The following is an 18,397-nucleotide window of genomic DNA, read 5'->3' on the forward strand; positions in this document are numbered from 1 at the left end:
GGTGAGAAGAGGAATAGTCCAGATAGCTGTGAGAGTCAGTAGGCTTATAGTAGACATCAGTGGATAAGCTGTCTCCAGAGACAGAGACAGAAAGATCTAGAAAGGGGAGGGAGGTGTCGGAAATGGACCAGGTAAACTTGAGGGCAGGGTGAAAGTTGGAGGCAAGGTTAATAAAGTCAACGAGTTCTGCATGCGTGCAGGAAGCAGCGCCAATGCAGTCGTCGATGTAGCGAAGGAAAAGTGGGGGACAGATACCAGAATAGGCACGGAACATAGATTGTTCCACAAAGCCAACAAAAAGGCAGGCATAGCTAGGACCCATATGGGTGCCCATAGCTACACCTTTAGTTTGGAGGAAGTGGGAGGAGCCAAAGGAGAAATTATTAAGAGTAAGGACTAATTCCGCTAGACGGAGCAGAGTGGTGGTAGAGGGGAACTGATTAGATCTGGAATCCAAAAAGAAGTGTAGAGCTTTGAGACCTTCCTGATGGGGGATGGAAGTATATAAGGACTGGACATCCATGGTGAAAATAAAGCGGTGTGGGCCAGGGAACTTAAAATCATCGAAAAGTTTAAGAGCGTGAGAAGTGTCACGAACATAGGTCGGAAGGGATTGAACAAGGGGTGATAAAACAGTGTCGAGGTATGCCGAAATGAGTTCGGTGGGGCAGGAGCAAGCTGAGACAATAGGTCGGCCAGGACAGGCAGGTTTGTGGATCTTGGGTAGGAGGTAGAAACGGGAAGTGCGGGGTGTGGGAACTATAAGGTTGGTAGCGGTGGATGGGAGATCCCCTGAGCGGATAAAGTCGGTGATGGTGTGGGAGACAATGGCCTGGTGCTCCTTAGTGGGGTCACGATCGAGAGGTAAATAAGAGGAGGTATCCGCGAGTTGTCGCTGTGCCTCGGCAAGGTAGAGGTCAGTACGCCAGACTACAACAGCACCCCCCTTATCGGCGGGTTTAATAATAAGGTTAGGATTAGTGCGGAGGGAGTGGAGAGCAGAGCGTTCGGAAGGAGTGAGGTTGGAATGGGGACAAGGTGCGGTGAAGTCGAGACGGTTGATGACCCGTCGGCAATTAGCGATAAAGAGATCCAGAGCAGGCAGAAGACCAGAGCGGGGTGTCCATGAAGAAGAGGAGGGTTGAAGACGGGAGAAGGGGTCATCGGTGGGCGTGGAAGAGTCCTTGCCGAAGAAGTAGGCTCGGAGACGGAGACGGCGGAAGAAAAGTTCCGCATCATGGCGAACACGGAACTCGCTGAGGTGTGGGCGAAGGGGGACAAACGTGAGGCCTTTACTGAGAACAGAGTGTTCTGCCTCCGACAGTTGAAGGTAGGAGGGGATGGTAAAGACCCAGCACGGATGAGAGCTGGGATCAGAGGGGGGAGGGGGGAGGCTGGGGGTGTCAATGGAGAGGGGAGGGTTGGGGTGAGAGGAAGATGGAGCCTCCGAGGGCCCAGGAGTTGACGGTGGGATCTGAGGAAGACGGGGCTGCGGAGTGGTGGTGGGGGAAGGGGAGACGGGAGTCACAACAGCAGCACATAAAGACCCAGCCTGGAGTTCAAGGCTGGAATCTTGAGAGCTGGGATCAGAGGCTGGAGGGGGGAGGCTGGGGGTGTCAGTGGAGAGGGGAGGGTTGGGGTGAGAGGAAGGTGGAGCCTCTGAGTACCCAGGAGCTGACGGTGGGATCTGAAGGAGACGGGATTGCAGGGTATTGGTGGGGGAAGGGGAGACGGGAGTCACAACAGCAGCACATAAAGACCCGGCCTGGTGTTCAAGGTTGGCATCGCAGTTGGTGGTTGCGCAATCGCTGTGAAGGTGTCCATGGTCGTTGCTGGAGTCCGGGTTTTGAATATGCCCTGAGGTGTTGGAGCCGGCGAGATCAGTGGCAGAGGCCGCAATCTGAAGTTCATGTCTGCTAGCGTCGGGGCTGGCAGGCTCTGGAGTCCGTAGATGTAGGATCTTGCGATCTTTGCCTAACATGACATAGTCAAAAAAACGGCGATTGCAGGCGTGAATCCGACGGAGGATGAAATAACGGGTAGGACCATTACAGACGGCGGAGAAAGTGTCCCGGAGGTGTGGAAGGGTCTGGGATAGGGACACCAAGTACCTCCTCATGGCGGAGAGAGTCGCCTTCAGAGCTTGACGGGAGAAGCGACGAGAGGCAGAGTCAATAAAATGTGAATACCTGGGATCCTCAGAAGGTCCAAATTGAGAGGCTTGGAAACGAATCCTAAAGCCAACTGGAGTAAGTTGGCGACGGAGGCACGTTCCAAGAAAGGATATATGGCTGTGATAGCGAGCCTGAGTCAAAGAGTGGTCGAAAAGTTGAAGAGCCGAAGAAATTACAGATGGGGAGCAGTGAGAGATAGTTTCACTGAACTCCCGTTGAAGAGAGGATCTAAACTTCTTCGGTGTAGGCATCACCGGAAGAGGCTTCGCAGTAGTGAATTTAAATGCAAACAACAGGAATTCTGCAGATGCTGGAAATTCAAGCAACACACATCAAAGTTGCTGGTGAACGCAGCAGGCCAGGCAGCATCTGTAGGAAGAGGTGCAGTCGACGTTTCAGGCCGAGACCCTTCGTCAGGACTAACTGAAGGAAGACTGAGTAAGGGATTTGAAAGTTGGAGGGGGAGGAGGAGATCCAAAATGATAGGAGAAGACAGGAGGGGGAGGGATGGAGCCAAGAGCTGGACAGGTGATAGGCAAAAGGGGATACGAGAGGATCATGAGACAGGAGGTCCGGGAAGAAAGACGGGGGGGGGGGGGACCCAGAGGATGGGCAAGAGGTATATTCAGAGGGACAGAGGGAGAAAAAGGAGAGTGAGTGAAAGAATGCCTGTATAAAAATAAGTAACAGATGGGGTACGAGGGGGAGGTGGGGCATTAGCGGAAGTTAGAGAAGTCAATGTTCATGCCATCAGGTTGGAGGCTACCCAGACGGAATATAAGGTGTTGTTCCTCCAACCTGAGTGTGGCTTCATCTTTACAGTAGAGGAGGCCGTGGATAGACATGTCAGAATGGGAATGGGATGTGGAATTAAAATGTGTGGCCACTGGGAGATCCTGCTTTCTCTGGCGGACAGAGCGTAGATGTTTAGCAAAGCGGTCTCCCAGTCTGTGTCGGGTCTCGCCAATATAGAAAAGGCCACATCGGGAGCACCGGATGCAGTATATCACCCCAGTCGACTCACAGGTGAAGTGTTGCCTCACCTGGGAGGACTGTTTGGGGCCCTGAATGGTGGTAAGATGGATGGGTCCTCCTCATTGACGATTTTCTTTAGGGTACATCCACAGGCCTACAGTCAACAGCTTTAAAACTAACATTCTGGAAGTTCGGCACCGTCTACTATTCAGCCCTTGCACAAACTACATTAACCTTAAAGAAAAGATAAACTCCAGTTCACAGCCTCAACACGGCCTCTTGCGAAGCATCAATATCAACAGACCATTCCAGACCAACCTGTCTCCTGGGGTAGAGGCAGCAGTCACTGGACTTGGCCAGTGAAAACAATCAGCTCAACACAGTTTCTCTAGCCAACACCCAATTACTAGACAAATCTACAAATCAAATGCAGGGTATGGTGGAAAATTTCTGAAGACCACTGGAACTGTTCCCAGATATGAAAAGACAACTGGGCAGCCATTAAGAAACAAAAGGTGTGTAGATGAACAAGTGCCACCATCACGAAGAGGTGGGTGCATCAATGAGACACACATTCACAGATGGGTTCACAAAGTAGAGCTCAAGGTGGCAAAGCAAGGGTCAAGCAAGTTCTTCAGGCCTGTGCCTGAGATTGTTCTGAAAACGTAGAACTGAACTTTGTAACCTGTTCAATGAACTTTTTGTGACATCTTCATAGATGCCAGGTAGGGAGTGTTTAGGCTTTTATTTTGAAATATAGCCCTGGTGACTTTTAATTCTGATCGTGCTGCTGACTTTAATTTCCCAATCCAGTTGGATCACAAGAGCAGCACTCTTGAGTGGTGCAGTTTTTTGAGTCAGACTGGAAGGACATTTACACAATCCCATATTTCCTTCCTTTGCACCAACGTAAGCCATTGTCTGTTACTGTTGGTTCAATTCATAAAGGAGAATGCTATCTGAGCAATATTTTGTGTTAATATTATGTGAAAGTTTATTTTGATTATTGGTATAATGATCGATTAGCCTTGTCAATTTAATGAATGCTAACATGATATTAATCATCATACAGTCTTTAAAACTGTGCTTACTCACATTGTGTATAATTTGGATATTTTATGTGCAAGTCTAGCCTCAGATATTCCTAATTTCTTATGAATTTATGAGTGAATCGCCAGAAGCATGCTGCATTAATTACTGTCCGTGTTGTTCTGGCTCATGTTCAGTTTTACTCTAACTCAATCATTCGTATTTGTGCTGCGTAAACAGACCAGAGTTTTGACACTACATCCTGACTCCCATGTTCAGATGAGTGGGGTTGGGCTTACTGCTGAATTCTGTACTCTCTATATCACAAACAAGGAGAACAGTACAACCTTTCCTCTGAAGATGTGCTCTTTACTCCAAGCAACACCCTGGTACATCTCCCCTGCATCCTTTCTAAAGCTTTCACATCCTTCTGATAATGAGATGACTAGAACCAAAAATAATGCACACCAGGTTTGACAAATCTGCTGGTGTAGATGGGGTTGTACCAGGGGATGTGGTATAGTTGGATATTACAAAGGCTTTCAATAAGGTACTACACAGGAGAGTTTTAAACAAAATTGACAGGGCTTGGTAGTAGGGGTCATACAATGACACAGTCCAAGGGTCAGCGAAGAGGCAAAGAAAAGAATGTAAGAATTAATAAATATCTTAATGATAGAAGGCTGTGAGGAGTTGGGTGCCTCAGGGATCAGAACTGGGACCACACCTGTTCTGTGAGTCTGTGAGGTGTTGTGTGACTTGGAGATCTGTACTGGGACCACACCTCTTCTGTGAGTCTGTGAGGAGTTGTGTGTCTCAGGGATCAGTACTGGGACCACACCTGTTCCGTGAGACTGTGAGGAGTTGTGTGTCTCAGGGATCAGTACTGCGACCACACCTGTTCTGTGAGTCTGTGAGGAGTTGTGTGTCTCAGGGATCAGTACTGCGACCACACCTGTTCTGTGAGTCTGTGAGGAGTTGTGTGTCTCAGGAATCAGTACTGGGACCACACCTGTTCTGTGAGTCTGTGAGGAGTTGTGTGTCTCAGGGATCAGTACTGGGACCACACCTGTTCTGTGAGACTGTGAGGTGTTGTGTGTCTCAGGGATCAGAAAAGGGACCACACCTGTTCTGTGAGTCTGTGAGGAGTTGTGTGTCTCAGGGGTCAGTACTAGGACCACACCTGTTCTGTGAGACTGTGAGGAGTTGTGTGTTTCGGAGATCAGTACTGGGACCACACCTATTCTGTGAGTCTGTGGGGAGTTGTGTGTCTCAGGGATCAGTACTGGGACCACACCTGTTCTGTGAGTCTGTGAGGAGTTGTGTGTCTCAGGGATCAGTACTGGGACCACACCTGTTCTGTGAGACTGTGAGGTGTTGTGTGTCTCAGGGATCAGAAAAGGGACCACACCTGTTCTGTGAGTCTGTGGGGAGTTGTGTGTCTCAGGGATCAGTACTGGGACCACACCTGTTCCATGAGTCTGTGAGGAGTTGTGTGTTTCGGAGATCAGTACTGGGACCACACCTGTTCTGTGAGTCTGTGAGGAGTTGTGTGTCTCAGGGATCAGTACTGGGACCACAACGGTTCCGTGAGTCTGTGAGGAGTTGTGTGTTTCGGGGATCAGTACAGGGACCACATCTGTTCTGTGAGTCTGTGGGGAGTTGTGTGTCTTGTGGATCAGTACTGAGACCACACCTGTTTCATTGTGGTTCAGATGAGGGGATCATTTGTGATATATACAGATTTGTTAACGATAAAAAGCTCGGTACCAGTGTGGATTGAGAGGGGGATATAGATGAAATGTGACTCTACGCCAGTGGCTCTTCTTGGAAGTTCAAAGTTCAAATTTTTTTAATATCAAAGTACACATCAGTCACCATATACTCCCCGGAGATACATTTCCTTGCGGGCATGCACTGTAAGTACTGAGAAAGACAATAGAATCAGTGAAAAACTGCACAGAAGACAGACAGGCAGGCAGTATACAGGAGGCAACAAACTGTGCAAATACAAAAAGAAAAAAAAACAAAAAAAGGCAATAAATATCAGTGGATTTGAATGAATACACCATATTTGTCACGGATTTTATTAAAAGAGTTGGAGATCGTTTGTCCCTACGGAATCATTCAGTGTCTTCTCCAACCAGAAGCCCTGGATGAACCATGAGATTCGCAATCTGCAGAGACCCTGGTCAGAGGTATTCAAGTCTGGGGACCAAGAAAGTTACAAAAGGTTCAGGTACGATCTCACCGGTCAAGTGGCAACTCCAGATGAAACTCGAATCAATGAAGACTGCTCGATAGTTGTGGCAGGAATTGAATACCATCACCTCTTTTAAAGTTAAATCAAGCAACATTGACGTCAACAGGGCTTCCCTTCCAGATGACTTTAATGCCTTGTACGCTTGCTTTGACTGTCAAAACAATGAGGAGCCATCGTGAGCTCCCACAGTCCCCGATGACCCTGTGATTTCAGTCTCTGAGACTGATGTGCCAGCAGCCTTTAGGAAGGTGAACCCAGGAAAAGCATTCGGTCCAGATGGGGAACCGGGCCACGTACTCAAAACATGTGCTGACCAACTGGCTGGGGTGTTCACTGAGATCTTTAACCTCTCGCTTCGGCAGGGTTACGAACTCACTTGCTTATACCAGTGCCGAAGAAGAACATGGTAACCTGTCTCAACTATCATCCACTAGCACTTACATCCACAGTGATGAAGTGTTTTGAGAGGCTGGTGCTGAAGCATATCAGCTCCTGTCTGAATGACGACTTGGATCCTCTCCGATTTGCCTACTAAAGCAACAGGCCTACAGTAGGTGCCATCTCGTCAGCAAGACCAAGGAGCTGATTATTGACTTCAGGGGGAGGAAACCAGAGATCCAGGAGCCAATCCTCATCAGAGGATCAGAAGTAGAGATAGCCAGCAACTTAAAAGTTCCTTGGTGCTATTATTTCCGAGGACCTGTCCTGGGTCCAGCATACAAGTACAATTATGAAGAAAGCACAGTAGCACCTCTACTTCCTTAAGAATTTACGAAGGTTCAGCATGACATTTAAGACTTTGACAAACTTCTATAGATGTGTAGTACATTGACTGGCTGCATTATGGCCTGGATGGAAACACCAAAGCCCTTGAATGTAAACCCTGCAAAAAGGAGAGGACACGGCCCAGTCCATCAAAGGTAAAGCCCTCCCCACCATTGAGCACATCTACACGAAATATTGTCGCACTGAGGCATTATTTACTTTGTGGAATCTTACAAGAAAGCATTCAAAAATGCCTCCTAACTGAAGCACAACTTGAATTTAAAATAGCAGTTGTAACAGCTGTATTGATGGAAACAGTAGACAGAGACAGAATTGAGTTGTAGCCCAGAATGAAAGTGAATGTGAATAAAATTGCAATGTCTGAACAGAGGCCTGCCTGGCAGAACAAATGGTGTTGCTGTTGTGACAGGCACTCATGGACACCAGACCAATGCAGGTTTAAAGGTAAAACTTGCAGAAAATGCAACAAAGTAGGACACATACGTAGAGCACGTCAGGCAGACAAAAATAATTGGCCTGCACAGGGAGAGAAAAAGATAAAAAGTCAAGTTGCAGTTTCAAAAAGAGCACTAATCTGTATGCTGTTGCTGAAAAATCTGATAATGATAATGGGATACAGGACTGAGTTGCCTTGAGATTTAGAATGCGAAAACTAACAATAGACCAGCAATATGACCAGACATGAATGGCAAATTAATTGAAATGGAATTGGATACTGGCTTGGCTGTTTCAGTCATTTAACATAAAAAGTTTGCACGGCATTTCAAAAATACTGAACTGAAACCTGCAGATGTCTAACTAAGAACTCAAATGAAGAAAAGATAACTCCTGTGGGAATTACATTCATACCAGAGAAATACAACCACAATGGGTTGGTCTTTGATAAAAAACAGGAACATCAGCATTGTGGGGTTGCATTGGCTGAGACAACTACAACTTGATTGGAGATCCATCCACCATTTGCATACCACAACCCCTGCTATAGTCAACTGAAAGCAAATTAAGAAAGGTACTAGATGATGCCACAACTGTCTCCATGCTGTACACCATGAACCGTTGCCCAACAGAAGACAAACAGGTGTTGGTATCAACCTTTGAGCCTCTGGTTCAAAAGCATATTGGACCAAGGAAGGAGCAAGCTGCCCAGGGGAATTGTGAAAGTGATGAAAGCAGTGGCCTGACTACAACAGTTTCTGCAAACAACATTTCTGAGATGCGAAAACAGAGATTCGTCAGGTGATGTTGTGGGTGAGGAAACCAAAAGGAGAGATCACATCGTAGAGGGAGAAATATAAGGATTAATACCAGAATACTCTAGTGAACTTAATGCACCTTCCCAAGATCAAGATGCACAACTAGAAAGATGAAAAAGGAAGACAAGAAATTGAAAAGGAGAGAAGACAGAAGGAATGAATGTAAGCGAGACTGTGATAGGGATTGTGGGAGAAACACGGATAAGGAAAGGGACTACGACTAAGAAAGGGATCAAGAGTGAAAGAAGCTGGGATTGGGAGAGAAGCAAGGATCAAAATAGATCGAGAGAAAAGCCAAGACAAGTTGAAAAAAGTTATCAGAACCACTTCCTGCAGTCAACTCCCACAACCACCATGGAAGAGGCCCCAGAACCTGAGATTGTCTCACAGCCACAAGTCTCACCTGCCAAGCAGAGTGATCCCACTTTCAGCAAAGATGCTATCCCACAAGAGTAAGAAATCCTCCACAGTGATTAAATCTTCAGGCCCGAATGAGATCATTTAAAATTTCCTATGCTGTGGATGTGTATAGAGTAGTTGGATTATATAGTATACTGTGTATATAGTTGAGGTGCATTCTCTATTGAGTTGGAGTTTGTAGCCAGGCAAGGAGTAGTTTTGTGTATTTAATAAATCAGCGATATTTGAGTAATATTGTAAATACATTGTTTGATTTAATTTGATTAAATAATTCATTACAGGTTATGTGTAAAAGTGCGTAAATGTCAGTAAGCCACCACGCCAGCAGGTGGCATGTGTGTGCCTCACTAAAAGTAAACACAAAGTTAGACTCGCCATCTTTTACTTTTAATTAGCTTAATGTTTTGGAGTTACAAAATGCAACAATAACTGTTCCTGAACCTGATAGTGCGGGTCTTGGGACTCTTCTACCTTCCTCCAGACTGCAGCAGCGAGAAGACAGCAGGAGATTTTGGGGGTTCGGTAAGTCACCAAAGACTCCAGCAAATTGCTACTGATGTACGCTGGTTACATTGCAACCTGGTATGTAGGGTCCAACACATAGGATCACTCAGGCAGTTTCATCTGTCCCTGCCACTGAGGACAGCTTCAATAGGCAGGGCCTCAAGAAAGCAGCATCTACCACCAACGACTCTCACCATCTGGAACATGCCCTCCTCTTAATACTACCATCGGGGAGGAGGGACAGGAGTTTGAAGGCCCACATTCAATGATTCAGCTACAGTCTCTTCCCCTCCACCATCAGATTTCTGAATGGTCTATGAACCCATGGTCTCGCACTATTTATTATGTTGTACTGAGTAGTGAGGTGGAGGTATGTCAGTACGAAAGGCATTCCTTCCCTCCGCTAGCCTGCAGGTCACCCTTAGACAAGGTGTAGCACCTGTTTAGCCCCCGATCAGGATCATGTGAAGCCATGGGTGCAGGTACTGGATGGTCGTATGAGCCTGGTGCGTATCACAAACCCGGTTATGTGATCACTGACGCCAGGCAGACAGTCTCTGAAGAGTATTGATGATGGCTGAGGTCACCCTTCCTGTAAAGACTGCCCAGAAGAAGGCAATGGTAGACTACTTCTGTGGAAAAATTTGTCAAGAACAATTATAGACACGGAAAGACCATGATCACCCATGTCATATGACATGGCACAGAACAAGAGAACAATTACTTTGTAATTTACTGTAATATTTTTAACTTTGCACTGTACTGCTACTGCAAAACAACAAATTTGATGTTATATTCTTCAGCTATAATTAGTCTAATTCTGAACAGGTGAGGATGTGGCAGATATGTAAAAAGGAAAAATGAACTGTCATTGACTTTGGTGGAAAAACAGAAAAGGGAAGTATAGTAACACACCGTAATGTTGGAGAAACAGTCCACATTTTGGGCCGAGACCCTTCATCAGGGGGCCTGATAAAGTCTCAGCCCGAAACAATGGCTGTTCATTCCCTTTTATAGATGCTGCCTGAACTGCTGAGGTCCTCCAGCATTTTGTGTGTGTTCAAAGGTGTATACAACCCTGAGACTCATTTTCTTGCAGGCATACTAAGTAGATCAAACTGATGATAAGAGAATCAAGAGAATCACTGAAAGATCATACCAACAGGGCAAACAATCAGAGTGCAAAATACAACAAACTGCAAATCCAAAAAGAAAGAAATTTATTAATAAGTAAATAAGCTATAAAGAACATGAGATGAAAAGTCCTTGAAAGTGAGCTCATAGTTTGTGGGAACGGTTCAGTGATGGGCTGAGTGAAGCATCTACAGAATCTCTTGAGTCTTGAATAATTACTTTGGTTCTGTCTTCACTACGGAGGACATAAATAATCTTCCGGAAATAGTAGGGGACAGAGGGTCCAGTGAGATGGAGGAACAGAGGGAAATACATGTTAGTAGGGAAGTGGTGTTAGGTAAATTGAAGGGATTAAAGGCAGATAAATCCCCACGGCCACATGGTCTGCATCCCAGAGTGCTTAAAGAAGTAGCCCAAGAAATAGTGGATGCATTAGTGATAATTTTTCAAAACTCTTTAGATTCTGGACTAGTTCCTGAGGATTGGAGGGTGGCTAATGTAACCCCACTTTTTAAAAAAGGAGGGAGAGAGAAACCAGGGAATTATAGACCGGTTAGCCTAACATCGGTGGTGGGGAAACTGCTAGAGTCAGTTATCAAAGATGTGATAACAGCACATTTGGAAAGCAGTGAAATCATCGGACAAAGTCAGCATGGATTTGTGAAAGGAAAATCATGTCTGACGAATCTCATAGAATTTTTTGAGGACGTAACTAGTAGAGTGGATAGGGGAAAACCAGTGGATGTGGTATATTTGGATTTTCAAAAGGCTTTTGACAAGGTCCCACACAGGAGATTACTGTGCAAACTTAAAGCACACGGTATTGGCGGTAAGGTATTGATGTGGATAGAGAATTGGTTGACAGACAGGAAGCAAAGAGTGGGAATAAACAGGACCTTTTCAGAATGGTAGGCAGTGATTAGTGGGGTACCGCAAGGCTCAGTGCTGGGACCCCGGTTGTTTACAATATATATTAATGACTTGGATGAGGGAATTAAATGTAGCTTCTCCAAGTTTACCGATGACACGAAGCTGGGCGGCAGTGTTAGTTGTGAGGAGGATGCTAAGAGGATGCAGGGTGACTTGGATAGGTTAGGTGAGTGGGCAAATTCATGGCAGATGCAATTTAATGTGGATAAATGTGAAGTTATCCACTTTGGTGGCAAAAACAGGAAAACAGATTATTATCTGAATGGTGGCCGATTAGGAAAAGGGGAGGTGCAACGAGACCTGGGTGTCATTATACACCAGTCATTGAAAGTGGGCATGCAGGTACAGCAGGCAGTGAAAAAGGAGAATGGTATGCTGGCATTTATAGCAAGAGAATTCGAGTACAGGAGCAGGGAGGTACTACTGCAGTTGTACAAGGCCTTGGTGAGACCACACCTGGAGTATTGTGTGCAGTTTTGGTCCCCTAATCTGAGGAAAGACATCCTTGCCATAGAGGGAGTACAAAGAAGGTTCACCAGATTGATTCCTGGGATGGCAGGACTTTCATATGATGAAAGACTGGATGAACTAGGCTTATACTCGTTGGAATTTAGAAGATTGAGGGGGGATCTGATTGAAACGTATAAAATCCTAAAGGGATTGGACAGGCTAGATGCAGGAAGATTGCTCCCGATGTTGGGGAAGTCCAGAACGAGGGGTCACAGTTTGAGGATAAAGAGGAAGCCTTTTAGGACCGAGATTAGGAAAAACTTCTTCACACAGAGAGTGGTGAATCTGTGGAATTCTCTGCCACAGGAAGCAGTTGAGGCCAGTTCATTGGCTATATTTAAGAGGGAGTTAGATATGGTCCTTGTGGCTACGGGGGTCAGGGGTTATGGAGGGAAGGCTGGGGCGGGGTTCTGAGTTGGATGATCAGCCATGATCATAATAAATGGCGGTGCAGGCTCGAAGGGCCGAATGGCCTACTCCTGCACCTATTTTCTATGTTTCTATATTTTCTAAATGGTGAATGTCTGAAAGGCGTTGGTGTTTAGAGGGATCTGGATGCTAGTGTATATGAGTCACCAAGTGTTAACACACAGGTAGAGCAATTAGGCAGAGAAACTAGTTATTGCAAGAGGATTTGAGGCGCTTTACATGGGGTTTCGCTGACACACAGCGTGTACAGGTCTGGTCTCTCCAGCTAAGGACGGGTAGATTGACAGTACAGGTTGTAAAGCCAGAATGATCCCTGTTAAAGGACATGTCAAATTGGGAAGGAATCTTCGGATTATCCCTGCATTCCCTCCCCAGAGTATAAAGGATGGTAGATTGTAAACCGGAGCACCCGGAGAAAACAGACACATGCCACGGGGAAGACGTACAAACCCCTTACAGATGGCCTGAGAATTGAAGTCCGAACTCTGATGCCCCAGCTGTAATAGTGTTGTACTAATCGTGTTGCTCAGTGTTGTTTTTTGTTGAGTGTTGTGCCAACAGACTACAGCAAATTTCAAATACGCATGTGTAAATGTATCCGGTAAATAAATTGACCCTGATGGAACGTTGCAGGTTCTTACAGAAGATTAGATGCAGAGCAGGTATTTTTGTCACTGGGCTCATGGTCTCAAAATATGCCATTCAGGACAGAGAGAAGAAATACTGCCTTCAGTGGTGAATCTTTGGAGCTCTCTGTCCAAGGGGATCTGCAGTGTCAGTCACTGACTTAGTTCAAGAAAGATCTCTGAGGATTGTCACCTTGTCGTGGTGGAGAGCCTTGTGAGTCCCTGAGACCCCTAGAGTTTCCCACAGCGGTACCGTCACGGGGGAGGATCCAGATCCAACCAAGACCTCAGTGGTGAATCTGGCAGAACTTGATGGCACATCCCAACGGCAGTGAAGGTGGAGGGAGACCGCAAAAAGGGAGCGTTCTCAGTCAGTTTGCATTCCATGTCACTGGACCCTGATCCCTGATCCCTGATCCCAATCTGTCAAGGTGGCTGATCGTGCATCAGCCTCCCCACGTTAAACAAAGTCACACACAGGCGTTCTCCATTAAGGGAATTCACCCCAACTCTCTGGATGGCAACCCATTAGGAGTACATTACGCTTGCTTCGAGTGATCGCACCACTATATTAAGACAGAGATCGACGGATGCTTAAACAGAAAGGAAATCAATGAATACGAGTTGACTGTTTCATACTGATGCAATCACGAAGAAGGCATGCAATCAGCCATATTTCATTAAGCGTTTGAGGAGATTTGGTAGGTCACCAAAGACCGCAGCAAATTCCTACAGCTGTACTGCGGAGACCATTCTGACTGGTCGCATTACCGTCTGGTCTGCTGTGGGGGGAGGGGGCCACTGCACAGCACCGAAGAAAAGGGATGTGTAAACTCATGGGCACCAGCCTCTCTACCACTGAGGACATCTTCACAAGGCCATGCTTCAAGAAGGCGGCAGTCATCATTAAGGATCCTCATCATCCAGGACACCACCTCTTCTCATTGCTACCACCAGGGAGGAGGTACAGGGGCCTGGAGACCTACACTCAACATTTCAGGAACAGCTTCTTCTCTTCCACCATCAGATTTCTGATTGGCCCACGAACCCATGAACACTACCTCACTATCTTTGTTCTCTTTTTGCTCTGTTTATACATACTGTTTACACTCCGTGGACACTTTATTAGGTACATATATACACCTACTTGTTAATGCAAATATCTAATCAGCCAATCATTTGGCAGCAACTCATTGCTTAAAAACATGCAGACATGGTCAAGAGGTTCAGTTATTGTTCAGATCAAATATCAGAATGGAGAGGAAACATGATCTAAGTGATTTTGACTGTGGAATGATTGTTGGTGTCAGATGGGGTGGTTTGAGTATCTCAGAAACTGCTGATCTCCTGGGATTTTCACACACAGCAGTCTCCAGCGTTTACAGAGAATGTGGAAAAACAAAAAAATATCCAGTAAGCAGCAGTTCTATGGGTGAAAACACCTTGTTAATGAGAGAGGTCAAAGGCGAATGGCCAGACTAGTTCAGGCTGACAGGAAGGCGATGGTTTCTCAAATAACCACAGTGGTGAGCAGAAGAGCATCTCTGAATGTTCAACACATTGGACCTTGAAGTGGATGGGCTACAGCAGCAGAAGACCATGAACACACACTCAGTGGCCACTTTATTTGGTGCAGGAGGTACTGAGTGTATTTCATTAGGAGTTTGATGAGATTTGGTATGTCACCACAGGCTAACGGACCTGTACAGATGTATTGTGGAGAGCATTCCGACAGGCTGCATCACCACCTGCTATCTGCACAGGATCGGTCAAAGCAGCAGAGGACTGTAAACTCAGTTACATTCCATCATAGGCACTAGCCTCCCAACATCAGGGACATTTTCAAAAGGCGATGCTTCAAGAAGACATCATCCATTATGAAGGACCCTCACCACCCAGTACAAGCCATTGCTACCATCACAGAGGAGGTACAGGAGCCTGAAAACCCACATTCAACGATGTAGGAACAGCTTCTTCTCCTCCACCATCAGATTTCTGAACAGACAATGAACCCAAGAACATGACCTCACTATTTTTGCTTTACTTATTTTGTTTATATATTCTTGGGTAGGAAGGTGGAGATAAGTCTCTACCAAAGGAGGTGTAAGGCACCCATTGCCTCTGCTAGCCTGCAGGTCACCCTTGGACAAGGAGCAGCACCTGCTCAGCCCCCTGATCAGGGTCACGTGAAGCCATGGAGCAGGTGGTGGATGGTCGTATGAGCAGCTGGTGCAGATCACACGTCCTGGTTATGCGACCACTGACGCCAGGCAGACAATCTCTGAAGAGTATTGATAATGGCTGGGGTCACCTGTCTTGTAAGGACACTGTTCAGAAGAAGGTAATGGCAAACCACTTCTGTAGAAAAATTTGCTGAGAACAATCATGGTCAAAACCACGATCGCCCAAGTCATATGACACAGCACGTAATGATGATGTCATACGCCACGACACATAATGATAATGTCATACGACATGGCACATAATGATGATGTAATACGACACAGCACATAATGATGAAAATGATTACATACTCTTAATGTAATTTTTTTGTAATATTTTATGTATTGCTCCTTACAGCAGATGTGAAACAATACATTTCATAACATATGTCAGTGATATTAAACCTTGTGGTCTCTTCTCGAGCAGATGAGTATGTCTGGTTCAGGGGCTGGGGAGTTTCTCTTCTGCTTATGCACACGAGGAAGACAAGTGTGCTTGGTCTGATGGACACGGTTCAGTGTATCATGCAAACCAGCCTCCCCCCCAATGGACTCTGTCTCTGTTTCTCACTGTCTCTGTAAAGTACCGAACATAATCAAAGACCCACTCACCCTGGACATTCTTCCCCCCCAAATCAGACAGAAGGTATAAAACCACAAGCGATTCTGCCAGTTGCACGAAATCCAGAGCAACACAGAGAAAACACTGGAGGAACTCAGCAGGTCAGGCTGCATCTCCATCTCCACAGAAGATAAAAAAACCTAAGGAAGCTACTACGAGGTTCAAACGCTCCTACTCACTGTTATAGGACCATCGAACAGTCTCCCAGTACAAGAACCTCATAGTCTACCTCGTTATGACCTTGCACCTCATCATCTGCCTGCACTGCACTCTCTCTGTCACACTGTATTGCTTTCAATGTGACGATCTGATCTGTACAGACAGTGTTTGTCACTGTACCACAATAAATGTAACAATAATAAACCAATTTTCATCATTATTTCCTAACTAGCAGTTATCATTTTTGTTTTATAAACTGCATGGAGCTGATGATTGGGTTGATATTTCCTGTTCTCGCACACAATACAATCCTAACCCCTGAAATGGTTCATTAATCTGGCTGATTCTGCCCAGGCTAATGTCACATCAGTCTGGAACATGTCAAGGAGAACAGCCTCTGAGTTAGCTCGAGCTGAAGCTTTCTAAGGCATTGGTCAGACTGCATTTGAAATACTGTCAGCTATTTTGGGCCCGGTGTCTAAGGAAGTACATGCTGGCCCTGGAGAGGGTCCAGAGGAGGTTCACAAGGACGATTCCAGGAATGAAAAGCTTAACGTATGAGGAGCATTTGATGTCCCTGGCCCTGTATGCGAAAGGCGAGGAGGGATTTCCTTGAAACCAAACCGGATGCTGAAAGAATGCATGTAGAGAGGATGTTTTCATCAGTGGGGAAGTCTAGGATCCAAAGGCACAGCCTCCCAATAAAGGGACGTCCCTTTCGAACAGGGATGAGAAGGAATTTTTTTAGCCGGGGGTGGTGAATCTGTGGAATTTGTTGCAGCAATCCTGAGGAAGGATCTTGGCCCTAAACATCGACTGTTTATACCTCTCAATAGATGCTGCCTGACCTGCTGAGTTGCTCCAGCATTTTGTGTGTGTTGCTCTGGATTTCCAGCATCTGCAGAATCTCTTGTATTTATCACTTTCCATATGAGTCTGGTATTGATCCCAATTACTACCGATCACTACACTTATGAAGTGTATAAAGAAGCCACAAACACTAACACTCACTGTAAACACTAACGTCAGCTAACAATAACAGGATAGTGGCAGGTTTATAAACTGCTCACATCTTTGCACACTCAGACTGATTCCTGTACTTTTTAAAAATCTGACAAACCTTCTGCACTGATGATGTTGTCACCTTGACTTTTAAAACTTATTGATTCACCCACCCGGTCTTACTAGTTGACTGTAAATGTCCTTCATTTTCAAACACTTTCACAGATTTTATTTTACAAACACACCAATTTTGCACATTTGGTTTAGGCTCAGATACTTCACCACCACCACCACTCCTCCCACCCACCCACTTCCTCTTCCAGTGACTGGTTTTGATTTTGTTACACTGATTCTATCACAATCACTATCACTCACACTCTCGCTTGTGCACCTACACACTGAGTGGTACACTCGGCAGGTCAGGCAGCATCCATGAGGGAAGAGAGAGGCAGAAGGCATGTTTCAGGCCAGGGACCTTTAGTTCAGGCTGGATTCGCTGGAGGTCCTCTCAACACAAAGGCTGCTCCACCTACAGAGTCTTTTCAGCATTGACACCACACGGTTTTTTTTGCACACTCACTCATGCTCACAATCTTGCACAATGATTTTCTCACACTACACTTATCGGTTTCCCTCACACTCTCCCTGCAATGATTTTCACACATACGTACCCACGCAAACACACACTCACTCACACACAAGTCCTTCTGAACTCACCCTGCAGCCGATTCGCAACCACGCCGCCGGCCAGCTTCACAACGGTGGTCTCCTTGCACACTCTCTTGCACACTCGAACACCTATCCGGGTCCTGTTTGCTTTTGTCCCGGACTGCGGCGACGAAGGAGCGCTGGGCTCCGGAGCCCGCCACCGGCGCCACTCGGATGGCCACAGCCGAACCACCGCGTCCCGGAGCCGGGCGGAGCTGGAGCGACAGCCGGTCTCCCCCAGCCGGCCCGACCCGAGAGCGGAGGGAGCGGCAGCGGAGGAAGAGGAAGTGAGAGGCGGCTGCAGTACTGCGCTGGGACAGTGGGGGCACGGCGCCTCACACTCACTGCGGTACTGTCACAACCGGACACACTCACCGTGACGCCAGACACTCTCACAGACACTGCGACACGGTACCGGGCACACTCACTAACACTGACTCTCACACACACAGACAATGGGCAAACTCACTAACGCTGTGACACATACACAGACAATGAGAAAACTCACTTACACTGACAGAGATACACACAGACAATGGGCAAACTCACTAACGCGCTCGCTCTCTCTCTCACACGCACACGCACACGCACACTGACAATGGGCAAAATCACTAACACTGTGACACACAGTATGGACGGTAAATTGATGGA

The 18,397-nt window shown here is 46.4% G+C and overlaps 1 protein-coding gene across 2 annotated transcripts in view; it reads right to left on the reverse strand.

Annotated features, from left to right (window-relative positions):
* LOC140188337 (neurocalcin-delta-like) overlaps window positions 1-18,032 on the reverse strand; it is a 66,189-nt gene extending 48,157 nt beyond the window's left edge. The window contains exon 1 of one of the 2 annotated variants that reach the window (XM_072244517.1): window positions 17,756-18,032. The gene's annotated coding sequence lies outside the window, so the exon portion shown is untranslated. The remainder of the gene's footprint in view (window positions 1-17,755) is intronic. The other variant, XM_072244502.1, reaches the window with a different exon arrangement.
* Between the last annotated feature and the right edge of the window lie 365 nt (window positions 18,033-18,397).

Source organism: Mobula birostris, chromosome 2 (assembly GCF_030028105.1).
Source record: "Mobula birostris isolate sMobBir1 chromosome 2, sMobBir1.hap1, whole genome shotgun sequence".
In the NCBI taxonomy this organism is placed as follows: Eukaryota; Metazoa; Chordata; class Chondrichthyes; order Myliobatiformes; family Myliobatidae; genus Mobula; species Mobula birostris.